General features: G+C 40.1%; 1 long non-coding RNA gene across 1 annotated transcript; it reads left to right on the forward strand.

Moving 5' to 3' along the window:
- The first annotated feature begins 13005 nt into the window (after positions 1-13005).
- LOC143414608 (uncharacterized) lies at positions 13006-14328 on the forward strand. The gene is made up of 3 exons (XR_013095256.1): positions 13006-13141; positions 13674-13780; positions 13962-14328. It is a non-coding gene; the product is annotated as an uncharacterized LOC143414608 (long non-coding RNA).
- The last annotated feature ends 946 nt before the right edge of the window (positions 14329-15274 follow it).

Here is a 15274-nt window from a genome sequence, read left to right on the forward strand (position 1 = left end):
ACCTAACATAACACAGACTAACAGAAATACACCTCTCTGTACTTACATGTATAACTTTGACATTGGACATACATCCAAAAGAACTGATTTACATCTTACTTATTAAACTCACCTTTAGAAGATGATGGTGAAAAAGAAGAGAAGAAGAAGACGAGAAGCAGACAAAGAAGAATCAAACCCAGCACAGCTTTTCTGGACATGTTTGTCTTCGTCAGCAGTAGCGGTAATGTCTGAAGTGCTGCTCAGATCTCTTTCCCTTATCTTCTTGAGTTTGGGTGTTGTGAGGGCTTGTAGCAGGGCTAACTGGACACAGTGTCTGCTATTCATGCGCAGGTTTTCTGCTTCAGCCCCTCCTCCTCATCCTTCAGACTGGGCGCAGAGCTGGAGGTTTGCTGTTCTCTACTGTTCATCAGTGAACTGTCTTACATCCACATTCATTTAATACTGAATCAACACAAAATGGAGTGGGAGTCTACAAATAAGATCAGATTGCTATATTTATGATATATTTGTCACCTATATGAAATCAAACCAATTTTAATATTAGATAAAGATAAGCCACGTAATTACACAGCGTTCCAAATTATTATGCAAATTGTGTTTACGTGTCATAAAGATTAAACAAGTCTTTTTTCAATTGAACCCATGGATTGAATTGTGTCTCAGGGCTCTTTGTATCACTGAAATCAATCTCAGACAGCTATGATCATTAGTTTGCCAGCTGAGCCCAATTAAAGGAAAAACTACTAAAGAAGGAGGTGGTGGAGTCATGTTTTGAGCCGGAATCACGGGAGAGAACTGATCGGCCCTTTAGGGTCCCTGAAGATGTGAAAATGACCTCTGCAAAGTATGTGGAGTGACTGACCACTTTCTTCCATGGTAGAAAGAGAAGACTTAAAATCCTATTGACAACCTTTGGAGCATCCTCGAGCAAAAAATATGAGGGTGGGGCAGTTTGCATCCAAACAGCAGCTCGGAGGCTATTCTGACATCCTGCAAAGACATTCAAGCAGAAACTCTCCAAAATCTCACAAGTTCCATGGATGCAAGAATTGTAAAGCTGATATCAAATAAGGGCTCCTGTGTTAATATGTAACTTGACCTGTTGAGATATTTTTGATTGAAATAGCTTTTGATTTCAGTAAAATTGATCTACTAATGCTGCAAATTCAACAAATGACCATTTTCAACCTATAAAATTTTTTGATACTCTGTGTGCGTAATAATCTGGAACAGTGCATTTTAAGTTTTTTATTTTTGAAAAACACTGGTTCCATTGGCAGTTTTGTACAGTTACGTTTGAAATATACTCAAATGGTTGATGACTCGAAAATTATGCTGACTGTGTTTTGAATTTAGGAAAATCTAAAACAATTACATTTGCATAAAATTTGGACCAAAGTGCAGCTTTTAAATTATGATTTCATTTACTAGGGGAAAAGGTTATCCAAACCTAACTGGTGTGAAAAGTAATCCTCCTCCAAACCTGATAACTGGAGTGCAACCATTGGCAATCAACCATTAGTGCTAACTGGCAGTGAGTCTCTCGTCACTGTGGAGGAATTTTACCCACTGTGCTTTGCAGGATATGGATAAAACTAAGAAATCAGGAGGGAGCCAAATGCTTTTTCACAGCACTGTAAATTAATTCACCTACCTTTAAACTTGTCATTTAAGAGAGACGATGTGTCACGGTTCTGGGTCATTTTGACCCAGCATTTTTGTCTCTTGTATTTTTGGTATTTATCTATACGATGGTCTATGTTCTGATTCTTTAGTTATCCTGTTTTGAATATTATTTTCCATGTTTCAGATTATTCTGGTTAAGGGTTTAGTTCTTAGGTTTTGTTTTGGTGCACTCGTTTTCCCTGTAGGTTTAGTTCAGTGTCTAGTCTGTCTAGTCTACCCATACCCTGGGTGCAGCCTGTGGTATGAGGTCTGGTCAATGCCTTGTCTTGTTCTAACTGCTTCAGACATCACCCTCTTCCAGCAGCCACTTCCTGGGTCTTGTTTGACGGGCTCATAAGTATTTTCGTCAGTGAGTAGTGACAAAATTTTCTCATGATAGTCTTTCTGGTTTAGCAAAGCTGTGCACCTACCCTTGTCTGCCGGAAGGATGATAATGTTATTGTCATTACCTTCCTCTCCTCCATGGTGATGTTGGATGCTGGGGGCTTTGCATTGCTGAGACGAAACTTGTGTTCGTAGTTGCTCTGCTTCCACTTCTGCAATATTGTTTTTTTCAAATTGCTGTTTCTGTGGCTGTGATCAGCTCTACTAGCGGGATTTGTCTTAGCGTGACAACAAAATTCAAGCCTTTAGCAAGGATGTTTTTCTCTGTTTGGGTGAGCTGTCTGTCAGACTAATTCTTCACCCTTGGTGTCACATCATTCCCTCTTCTGGCCGTTTAGGACACTCTCCGTATTTTACTGTAAATAAGTAAGTAAGTAAGTAAGTAAAATTTTATATTTATATAGCACATTTCTATATAAAAAGATCACAAAGTGCTTCACAAGTATAAAACAAAAGCAGACAAAAGTTAACAAAATGTAATTCTAAAAAGATGTTTTAGTTGTTTTTTTAAAAAAGTGACCACTGAGTCCACAGTCTGGCAGCCACAGTGGCAAAAGCTGCGTCTCCCTTAGTTCTCAGCCTTGTGTGCTGAATAACAAGCAATCCCTGATTGCATTACCTCAGGGACCTCCTAGGGACATAGCACTGTAAAAGTTCAGTGATGTAGGCTGGTGCTTGTGCTTGAAGAGCTTTGGAGGTCAGAACTAGTATCTTAAAATGGACTGTGAATTCAACGGGGAGCCACTGCAGCTGTATAAGCAACAGTGTCACAGTATGAGTTCAGTATGAGATACTATAGGGCTCAATTTAGAAATGTTTCTTAAATGATAGAAGCAGGACCGAACCAGAGATTTGACGTGAACATCCAAAGTAAGAGCAGAATCAAAGGTTACCCCGAGGTTGCTGATAGACGATTTTACAAATGTTGAAAGAGGACCAAGAGCATTCATTAGAATGTAAGGGCTGCAAAGGCTGGTGAGGTCCAACATTAGGAATACAGAACATTTTCCTGCATCCTTTTGCATCAGAATATCACGCTTCCAGTGATATTCACAGGGGAAAAACAGATTCACACTTAAATCTTCTTCCCTATAAGCTCACCTGAGTTGTCAATGTTCTGCATGGCTTTTCTCTTGCTCAATGGCTCTCTGCCATTTTTCTCTTGGTCTCCGAGCTCCACTCAGTCATGGTGGGCTTGGCACTCATTGTCCAGATCTTCAGGCATCAGCAGTATGATGGCCTCATCACTGCATACCAAAGACTGAAGAGTAGCATCCTCTTCAGTCCCTACCTTGCTCTTTATTGCCTCTTGAAGAAAAAAAAAGAAAACAGAACTTTCCAGCAACATTTTGCCAACTTTATTCAAACCACACCACACTGATTAAAATCTGTTAATCATTAGCACCGAGGTCCCACACGTGGTAAATAACATACTCATGGCTTTAACTATTTAAGGTCACAACAATAAGGCATTTGTACTGTACTGAATCCCAGTGATCTAACATGCTCCTTTTTTTTTTGCTGTAATTTCTAGGACCCCATTTTCATAGTAATTGGTAAATTGACTGAAATTAGGCAGATGGAAAATCTTTCGGTTGAGTTGTAGAATCATTCGAATTGCACTGTTGTACTGATGTGTTGTCTACTTCTGTCTGCTGGGTCACTTTTTCTCAGGTGAAAGTGTCAGAATAGCATTAGTCTTAGCAAGCACTTGTCTAAGGGTCAATGTCATACTGTGTGTACTGCATTTTCTTTTACCTGAAGAAAGACTCCTCAAATCCTTCAAGTTTTGAACTTATCCTAAGGCTCTGAGTACACTCCCAGAGACTCACCAGGAACAAAAATACCAAGAACTCATACACAAACATATATATTAAAGAAGGTAGACACTGCATGTTTTGCTGGGTGGCGGAGTGGGGAGGATGTTCATCTGTGATCTGTGTGTGTTTTGTGGTAAGCACCGAAACATCACTACACAACACCAATGCTGTGGAGACCTCACCTGGTGAAGCTCTGACACAGCAGCTATGGAAGGATTCAGGATGAAGGACATTAGTAAACATGAGGCAAAATAAGCTGACTTGTCTCTTAATTCATGGTTTACTGTTAAAATGTGTTGTCTCATTCTAAATTTGATTTCAGCAGCAGGTTTCAATAATGACAGTGGCAGCAGTTTAAGCATTTATAGCAAGTGTGTAAGACAGCGAAAGATAACGTGGGATGCTGTATTTGTTCTGGTACATGTGTCCAAAAGAATATCTGCCCGAGGGTCTATCTCACCTTAGTTTTCACTGGCTGGCATCAGTGCTTATGTTTGTGTAGAATGATTCATAAATGACCTTGCAGTATGACTGAATGGAGACAGCTGGGGCCCCTTAGTAAGGTCATGTCGCTAACTGTCACTGCAAACTTTGTACATTGCTGCTGTGTCTGGTTTGTCCACAGGCGACCGTGGCTCAGGGGGTTGGGAAGCGCATCTGTAACCGGAAGGTTGCCGGTTCGATCCCCGGGCTCTCTGTCCTGGTCGTTGTGTCCTTGGGCAAGACACTTTACCCTACTGGTGTTGGCCAGAGGGGCCGATGGCGCGATATGGCAGCCTCGCTTCCGTCAGTCTGCCCCAGGGCAGCTGTGGCTACAACTGTAGCTGCCTCCACCAGTGTGTGAATGAATAGTGGTATTGTAAAGTGCTTTGGGTGCCTTGAAAACCGCTATATAAATCCAATCCGTTATTATTATTATTATTATTGTCAGTCCTAAGGGGCCCCCTGCTGGTGCTATTGCCTTTGGGCACCAACCAGTTATCTGCCTAACTTAGAGGCACCTCTGCATGCACCAAGAATGCATAAAGGATTTCAACTGATTTCTATAATCACTCAGAGGCATTCTACCAAAAACATATAATACCTGTCCTGGACTCATTGTGGCGAATAAAACTTGTGTATTCCAAAAAGTCTTAATACTGACTGAGTAGCTCTATTAAGGAACATGTCATTACCAGTGTTGGGCAAGCTACTTTGAAAAAGTAATTAATTATAGTTACTAGTTACTTCTTCAAAAAAGTAACTGAGTTAGTAACTGAGTTACAATATTCTAAAAGTAATTAATTACTTGAAAAGTAACTACTGCGTTACTTTAAAAAAATGTTTAACCCTCTGGGGTCCAGGGTATAATTATAAGATGCTGAACACAGCTTCAGCCGTCTGTTTGTTGAAAAATAGTAACGGACCACATTTTCTTGTTAGTAACTGTAACGGCGTTGTAACGATAGGAATAGTAATTAGTTAGATTACTCGTTATTGAAAAAAGTAACGCCGTTGGTAACGCCATTACTTGTAAAGCCGTGACAACGCTGAAGCTGCGCCGGGGCTGGATCTTTCAACAAGACAACGACCCGAAACACTGCTCAAAATCCACTAAAGCATTCATGCAGAGGAACAACGTTCTGGAACGTTCATCTCAGTCCCCAGACCTGAAAACCTTGAAAACCTGTGGTGTGAGTTAAAGAGAGCTGTCCATACTCAGAAGCCATCAAACCTGAATGAACTAGAGATGTTCTGTAAAGAGGAATGATCCAAAATACCTTCAACCGCAATCCAGACTCTCATCGGGACCTACAGGAAGCGTTTAGAGGCTGTAATTTCTGCAGAAGGCGGATCTACTAAATATCGATTTCATTTCTTTTTTTGTGGTGCCCACATTTATGCATCTGCCTGATTTTGTTTAAACAATTCTTGCACACGTTCTGTAAATCCAATAAACTTCATTTCACTTCTCAAATATCACTGTGTGTGTCTCCTATACGATATATTTAACTGACATTTTTTATTGTAACAACCACGATTTATACAGGAAAATAATGACTATTAACAAGGTTGCCCAAACGTTTGCATCCCACTGTAGAAATGAGCTGAGTAGAGTCATAGGCGCGGGGCTCAGCCAGCAGCCAGTGGAGAAACCACAGGGGAGCAACATGTACTGAGAGAGGTGAAGTTTAATACCTGACCTGACAGACATAGACAAACAGACACAAGAGCCACCTCCACGGGACAAGACTCTGTCCATCTGCATCTAAAGGACACTCCTTCGAGGATGCCAATGTTCACATTTTCAACAGAGAGAACAGGTGAAAACGTCTTCAAGCAACTTAAAGAAGTCCAGACGCTTTTCTTTCCAAGCTTCTAAGAAGACACAAACATGCATTCCTACCCTCATGTACACAGATACAAATACTCACCTATCATAGAGACACACACAAATAAATGCAGCACACATACTCCCCATACACACTCTGTACTCCCAGTGTGTTGTTCTTTTACAATAAACAGCAACAATCAGAAAGTGTGTTTGGATTGACAACAACTGTGATGACACATTATAACCTGTTATTAAAGTTCTGCCCCTGCTTTGATCAAATGTGGGTTACTGCTGGTTAGTTAGTGTGACTTCATACAAACCTGTGTGTTACACCAGTGGAAGAAGCTTTTCCTTCATCAGTATTCTTGTTTCTTACTATAGGGGTGAACAGCTACACTAACACTCTCTGGCTCTATGCTGCCCCCTGTGGTGACAGTTTTGGTTCATATATATATTGAAACTAAAAAAAATAATAATAAAGACGATTAAATTATTAAATATTTAAAGATAATAAGAAATAAGTTCTGTTTTTATACAATCTGACTTTATAACAGCACATTTTATAGTTTTCATTACATTTTCCCATAAGGTATATAACAAGTGAATAAAGATGGATACTGTTAGGGTGCTGGGTCATCGACCCAGTGTTTTTGTTTTGGTTCTTTGATTTTGTTGATTTTATTAAATTCCAGCTGTGACTTATGGGTTATAGGATTATTCTTAGTTTAGGTTCTGTGTGGGTTTTGTTAGAGTTGTAGTCGTCTGGTTTTCTGTCTGTGATCCATAGTTGCTGTCTTCCCGGTCTGCTGTACCCTGTGTCAAGTCTGTGTTTCTGTGTTATGTTTCCTGTTTTACTTTGAAAGTCTGTGTCTCATGTAATGCATCTGGTTTTGCTTCCTTTGTCTCGTCAGGCCTGAGCTGCCCCAGCTGTGTTTCCCTCCCGTCTCTCATTCCCTGATTGCCCACTCTGTGTATTTAAGGCCTGTGTATACATCTGTCTGTGTCACAAACTACCCTCAGCTTGCTGTGTTCTGTCTGTCTGCGTAAGGTTATTTGGAAGTTTGTTACTTTTTGAGTAACGCCGTCGCCTGCAGCGCCACCTCCTGGGGCTCCCACGCCGGCGCCTGCAGCGCCAACTCCTGCGGCTCCCACGCCAGCACCTGCAGCGCCACCTCCTGGGGCTCCCACGCCGTCGTCTGCAGCGCCACCTCCTGCGACTCCCACGCCGGTGCCTGCAGCGCCACCTCCTGCGGCTCCCACGCATGTCCTCATTGCGGCCGGCCTCGGGACCTGCTCTATCGCCATCACTGGCTTTGCGGTCGGCCTCCTGAACTGTTTTTTGGACTTTTGTGTTGTTGGGCCGTTGACCTCGGGAGTTTGTTTTTGAGTTCAGTTTGTCTCCGGAGTCTGCACTTTGGGTCCTCCATTTCACCATTCATGCCTGCACACAGCCTTCACATTACAATTACAAACATCATGAAATCACACATTCCTTAAGATTACTTATTCAGTACTTAAATTTAGAAATTAAATTTATATAAAGTATATATTACAGAAGAATCATCATCTACAGTGCATAATAACATCAGAAGGCTCAGAGAATCTGAAAAAATCTGTCTGAAATGGTAAAAGGTGAAAATCAATATTAGATCTTTTTTTATATATATATATATAAATCAATACATTTTTAAAGGAATTGATACCATTGGCTGGTCCCCATGTTTGCCAGGTCTTGAACAAAAGGAGAAGGAAATCTGAAAAATACCTAAATAAGATTTGGCATGATGGTGGCAGTAATGGGAACATTACAGTCACATCATTGTTTTAGTGCTCAGTGACTGAGAGATGATCTAATGAAAGCATCTACAATCTCAAGCAGTCAAAATGGTGTGTTTCTCTAAAATGCAACAGAAATAAAAGTGGAGCTGAGAAAGTACAAGCGAAAGGCTGAATTTGTTTGTGCTGGCGCCTCTGCCAGTGCGCCCCGGGCGGCTGTGGCTACAGTGTAGCTTGTGTCAATGTGTGTGTGAGTGGCTGGATGCTTAAAGCGCTTTGGGGTCCTTAGGGACCAAGTAAATCACTATACAAATACAGGTCATTGACCATTTACCATATCTCTAAGCTCACTTTTTATTGAGATCAAAATGCACTTATTCTTTTGTTAAACAAGTGTTTTTATAGTTTGTCTCAGGCTTTACAAATATAAAGACAAAGAAATGCTCCTCTCAGCACAGCCGAGGTTTTGTGGGTTTGTGCTTCTTTGTTGCTTCTGAAAAGTTTCTTCCGTTCTGAAAGCAGGAAGAAGGCCGGCCAAAAGTGACATCAGTGTCAGGACAGTATATCATTGTATCTGCCAGAGTTAGCAGTGCACAACGGTTAGAGTGCAGTTTAAGCTCCTGCTCAGTGTCTCAGTCCTCTCAACATGTCCTCACATATCTATGCCAAACCAGATCTATCAAAGAAGGTGAGAAACAGCAGAAAGGAGGATGGAGCAGAGTGGGAGCAGAGGGAGGTGGATATCTATACTACGTGTATCTACGACAGTGCAGACTTTGCTCACACTGGAATTCAATCACAAGGAGGAGGTAAGTCACCTGTAATAATCTGTTTGCTTCCAGTTTGTTACAGTCAGCTTTTAATCCCAATGAACTGCAGCCCATCAATCATCTCCATGTGCTGTATGAACCTTTTACCTGATTTGCTCTTTTCATATGCAGCATGATTTCTTCATATTACCTGTTTATACAGTTGGCTCTGCATAGAAAACACATTTAGACTTAATGATAAACCAGCACAGTGGATGGTTATGGACAACGCTGCTGCTTTCAGGGATGTTCAGACAATGTTTGTAACTGTTACTCAAATACTATCTGCCTGCTGCTGAGCTCTGTGTGCAGGAACAGCTGCTAGCTTTCAGACACAAGCGCAGTTTCAGAAAACGTATTCTTTCTAAACAAGACCGCTTCTTCTTCTTTTTTGGGTTTTTTTTAATAAAACAAAAGTAATGATATCAGGTTAGAATATGTTTGACAGCTAATAAAAACAGTATGTGTATGATAAAAAAATAAAGAGCCACTTAGAATATATTACTCTAAAATGTAAGGTCATAAATGACCCACTCTATAACTTTAGTCAGTTGACGTCTTGCATAAATAGTTTGGTTGGTTGAGGGTTAATCACAATAAAGATATATTTTGGTATCTGATTCTTTTGTGAAGTTGAGCTCATCCAACCACAACCACAGGTCTATTAAAGGCAGAGTGACAGGAAATGACCACAAACCAACATCTGCACTGTTTTCTAACAGGACCAAAGACTAAGAGTCCTTCAGTCCAGAAGGGCTCTTTCAGATGTGCTACACTGGGTCTAGCAGTGCTGTGCCTCCTGATGTTAGCTGGGATCATCATCCTCTCCATACACTGTAAGATAAGATACAATAAGATCTCGTCCTTCTGTGTGCTCCTCTCTACCGGCCTGTGTTCCTGTGTCTTCTTGAAACTTATGTTCACCACTGCCATTTCCATCCTTTCTTTTAAAAGGTCCAGTACCATCTGTCCTTCTACATTTCTCTTCTTCACATTATTCCTACCCAACACCTCTGTTCAACTACATGTCCACTGAAGTCTGCTCCAATCACCACTCTTGGACAAAGTGGCTCTTCCACTGCATCCACCTTACTCCAGAATTCCTCTCTCCTCTAACTGACCTCCAACCTGTGGGGTTCACACACTGACAATATCAACATCATACCTTCAACTTGCAGCTTCAAATCCATGATTGTGTAGAGCATTCCCGTCACCTCCACAACACTGCTTAGATACTCTTCTTTCAAGATTATCCTTCCTTATTGGCAGAACTGCTTGACTTCGTCTAAGGCTACGTTCACACTGCAGGTGAAAGCTCATCAAATCTGACTTTTTTGACCCTGTGCGACTCGTATCCGATCATGGTATGACAGTTTGAACAGCACAAATTCGATATTTTCAAATGGGACCTGGATCACTTTCGTATGTGGTACTGAATCCGATACATATCTGATGTTTTAGAAAGCAACTGCTGTTTGAATGGTCATGTCATCCGTCTTTTACGTCACTGACACAAGACAGACGCCTATTATCAGTGCCAGAGAGGACAAACGAGGAAGCATGGCAGCAGAAACTGGAGACGGAGCGAGTCAATGGACAGAAACTGAGGTTTTGGACTTGATTGGCATATGGTGAAACAATTCTATTCAAGTTAAACGACTCCGTGTCCATATACACCTCTGCACGGAGGTAGCAGCCACTGCTCCAAACAAGGTCATTGTTAAATCACAGGCTGTCTTTTTCTTCTTTTTTTTTTCAGTGTCCTTCTTTCTGTAATTAATTTGTGAAAATTGTGTTGGTTACGACTGTGCAGAAATTGATAGACTGCTGCAACAACACCTACTAGCTCTGAAGCCGCCATTTTTATTTCCGTAAACAGAGCGCGTTGTGTGTGACGTCTTCTTTTGCTCATGCGGGCAGCTTTGAGGGCCGTGAACAGTTCACACTAGAGCGCGTTTGCCATCACATTTTATTTGTAGTGTGAACAACCAGACAAAAGAAATAGGATTTGATCAAAAGATTGGAATTGAGCATTAAGACCTGCAGTGTGAACGTAAGTGCTCCAGGCCTTGCTTCCCTTCTATCTGGTCTTCTGCCCACAAATCTACCTTCCTTCATTTGGATATATCAGCCACATCATTCCATTTATCAGTCTTACTTCTATGTTTAGAGTATCTGAGATCACCTCTATATTTTAGCCTTTCCCTCTCTCTCACTGTTGGCAAACTGCTGAGCAACAGCACCACCAGTGCAGGAATCTTAGTGATTATCTATATGTTTGAATTGTACCCCAGATGCCCTTCCTGACACAACCCTCCCCATTTATCCCTGTTTGTTGTTGGCATAAGGATAACACTGGTTTGAGGGACTCCTTTGACTGGACTGGGTGTTATTGTCAATATATACTCTAATTATTAAAGAGATCAACAAATGCAACTGATAAAAATAGTATCAGAGAAATAAGCTTCAGCTGACCTCCCAAACTGACATAAACAGGAGAAACTGTTCCCAGTCAAAGGCAGCTCAGCCCTACAAACTCCTTCAGAGTGAAACAGGAAACACAGAGTGAGAGCTGCACAGGTGTGGCAGGTTGGAACAAGGAAAAGCTGAATGAGTCGTCTGCAGACGGCGGCCATCTTGGCTCTTTATGTAATCATAAAGCAGCATGTTGGTGCACCAATCACAGCAGAGTACCTGCACATGCCCGTTATCATCCTCTCATTCAGTCACAGCTGAGGCGCAGCATGCAGAGCTTTGCATGAAGGACAGAAAAACACAGCAGTTACACAAAATGACACAAATATGATGACAGTCATAACAACAGGTCAAAGTTCAGTCTGTTACTGTATCATAGACACTGATGCTGTGTGTGCTATATGAGATGCTGCAGGCAGTCAGTGTGAGTCTTCAGCAGTCTGAGCTACAAAGATGGGATCTTGGCTGCAAATGAATGTATGACTGATACTGAATCCCAGCAGCCAACAAACATGCAGCTTCACAACCAGAACGTGTCCTTCTGCCACAGCAAATACAGGAAGTACCTGATCACATGGAAACAGCTTTGATATGAGGAAGTGTTGATTCCCACGGCAGCTTGTCTGTTCTTTCAAAAACCTAAAGATAACATCTCTGACTGCATTTCTAACACCTTCCTCCACACCGAGAACAATTATTCTGAATCTTGTCAGTGGTTTTTGTTCACAGTTGATACGTATTTAGCTCATCAGATTTCCTGTAGTTCTAACACCTCCACCCACAGGACATGTTAAAGAACAATGGCTGCAAGTTTCTGACTCTTATTGATATTTGAAAAAGCAGAGGAAGAAGATTATTTCTGTTTGAATCTCTCACTGAGCTTTTCTGATGTTGCTGTGATACCTGTTTAAATATTTCAGTTGCTTTCAGCCAGACCAACATCATTTCATGCTGAAAACAGTTTTACGTGTTATTGTTTCTTTTCCTGCTGTTCTCTATGATGCATATCTGATTTTTCAGATGAGTTTAAACGATTGGCTGATAAATATTTGATAATGCAGTAAGATTTCCTGGCAGAGTGACATTTATGAGTTTATTATTTTCAGCTGTGCGCTTCACTTCTGTTTCCACCAGAGGAGAAACATCCACATGTAAATTACAAAGACAGTGAATACAAAAGTGTGATTGTGATTTTCAGTCATTGTTGTGATGTTGTTGTGTTTCATGGTTGTAGATTTCATGTTTTCAGTCTGTTTCTTGTTAAATTTCTAAACACATATTTTAGTTACTTTGATAAAACAGCAGCTGCAGAACCAAAACAACAACTGTGCAGGTAAGAAAAACAAATAAGTAAAAACATGTTTATCAAGTTCTTTGACTGTTTCATCAATTGTTTCTCAGTATGAAGCCGACAACAGTCAGTTGCAACAGCTATAGATCAGTTATGATATGATTATTATCTAAAAATCTAAACAGCTACAGGATGAAGAAAGCCACAGGACACAGTAGTAGGTTAGAGATGTTAAACAAATGTTAAAAACATCAGATTTACACACTGATCACCTGACTGAATCATTTTTAATTATAAATGTTTTGTGCTGAGTTCAAATGAATTTAAATCATGTTGGGGGAAAAGGAGAATATAACTATAATAATACATGCACAATACAGATTTTTTCAGTTTGATACTCAGTGAAATTACATCTGTCTTTAAAACATGTGTTTGACTTTAAGAGAAGTGTCCTGATCGATGGACGAGGTTTGGAAGCAGCTGTTACTTTAAGTTCAATGAGACAAAAACTTGGTATGAGAGTCGAAAACTGTGTCAGGATAAAGGAGCTGATCTGGTGATGATAAACAGCAAAGAGGAACAGGTGGGTGTGTTTGTTCATGTCTGTGTGATCTTTGATGGAGCTGACAGTCATCTGTTACTTGTGTCTTTGACCTGCTGTCAGTCTGTGACCTGCTTCCTGTTTCCACTCTGATGGATTTCTGTGTTTGGTTATTTTGTTTCCATATTGAGAGTTTATGTTTTTAACATTTCAAATGTAATGTTGCAAATTCAGACATTTTATTTAACAAATTTCTAAAGCAAAGAGGAATTTATGGAACAAAATACTTGATTGAAATGTAGAGTTTATTGGTAAATTGGTTGGTAAATATAATTCTCTCTTTCTTTGTTTTTGTTAAATGAAACTCAGTAAAATGAAATGTTAGCTGAGTTTGTTATTGAGCGACAGGAGGAGCTGATATTCATCGATTCTTTGGCTCTTTCTGATTTCTGCACAATGGAAGAAAAGTTTCATCACAGTTATTCTTCCTTCAGACATGTTCACAAGATGATGTCACTACAACAGAAGTGCTGAATTATGACTGGAGACAATATTTGTGTCTCTTCCCAAACAGGAATTTGTCAATGAACTGAACATGAGAGGAGAGTCCTGGATTGGTCTGGAACGCACTTCTCAGAAACATGAATGGAAATGGATGGATGGATCACTGCTGACAGAAACGTGAGACTATTTCATATTACAATGCTGTCGCAGTTATTCCAGAAGTTATCAGAACCATACATAGAAGTTAGATCAGCAAAACATGAGTTGAAATGTTTTTTCACCAGCCCCACAAACTGAATGTAAAGAAAAGCAGAAACAATTTAGTCCAGTTTAATATCATAATTGATCTCTCTGACAGCTTCTGGGCAGCAGGACAGCAGAGTGACAGTTTGGCTTACTATGCAGCTTGTTGTGACTATGATGGGAAATGGACACGGTCATATTATTCTGAATCAAAGACCTTCATCTGTGAGAGATGAGTTTGGTGCTTTGATGTAAATGTTTGAATAATCCAACCAAAGACACCTCACTATGAAATGTCCTGCATGAGCCTCAGACTCAGCTTACAGTCTTTACTTGTTCATTCTGCATCATATATTGATTACATATATTGTCCCTCTGTGCTCTGTGCTGTACAGTAAGGTTGGAAGTCATCCACACAAAACCTTGAAGTACTTCATTACTCTGTAGTTCCAGCAAATTGTTCTAATAAAAGTCAAAGTGCAGCTTGTCTTTACTTTGGTTTACTTGGTTTATTCATCAGTCTGTTGGTCCTAAAACTTCAGTAAATGTCTTGTTTCTAAAAGTTCAGCAAAAAATATGTTTGATTAATAAGAATTTTAAAGGTTCTGATCAGCTGGAACATCAGAAGGACATTTTTAAACCTCTGTGTATGTGAAAGTGACAGAAAGACATTAAATGTTAATTGTGTTATGTGAGTCATATATATTTAGTTTTGCATTTTATATGGAAGTTGTATTTAATTTTTGTATTTTGATTTGAAAAACAAATATTTCATATAAAGCTTTAAGTGTTGATGACTTTAATTACAGATAAAATAACTTACTCAGTAACTTATTGGTTGAATAGTAAAACAGAGAAAACGGCTTCAGAGCTCTAAGTGTCGCTATATTAAAGGCTCAACATTTAACTTGGAGACACTTTGAAATATTTCAAAACTAAAAAACATCAACAGAATATGAAGAAAACATCTCTGACGTCACGTTCAACACATCTATATATGAACTGAAGTTAGCATCCAGCTAATGTCAGCCTGTACTCTCATGTAATACCACTTTGTACCACAGGATGGTGCAGTGAGTCAGCATAGTCTGCACTGAGCTCACATTTGTATAGTTGTTGTTGTACTACAGCATTAGGTCAGACCACAAGTGTGTTGTTCTTTTACAATAAACAGCAACAATCAGAAAGTGTGTTTGGATTGACAACAACTGTGATGACACATTATAACCTGTTATTAAAGTTCTGCCCCTGCTTTGATCAAATGTGGGTTACTGCTGGTTAGTTAGTGTGACTTCATACAAACCTGTGTGTTACACCAGTGGAAGAAGCTTTCCCTTCATCAGTCTTCTTGTTTCTTACTATAGGGCTGAACAGCTACACTAACACTCTCTGGCTCTATGCTGCCCCCCTGTGGTCACAGTTGTAGTC

The sequence above is a fragment of the Maylandia zebra genome, linkage group LG22, assembly GCF_041146795.1.
Source record: "Maylandia zebra isolate NMK-2024a linkage group LG22, Mzebra_GT3a, whole genome shotgun sequence".
Taxonomy (NCBI): Eukaryota; Metazoa; Chordata; class Actinopteri; order Cichliformes; family Cichlidae; genus Maylandia; species Maylandia zebra.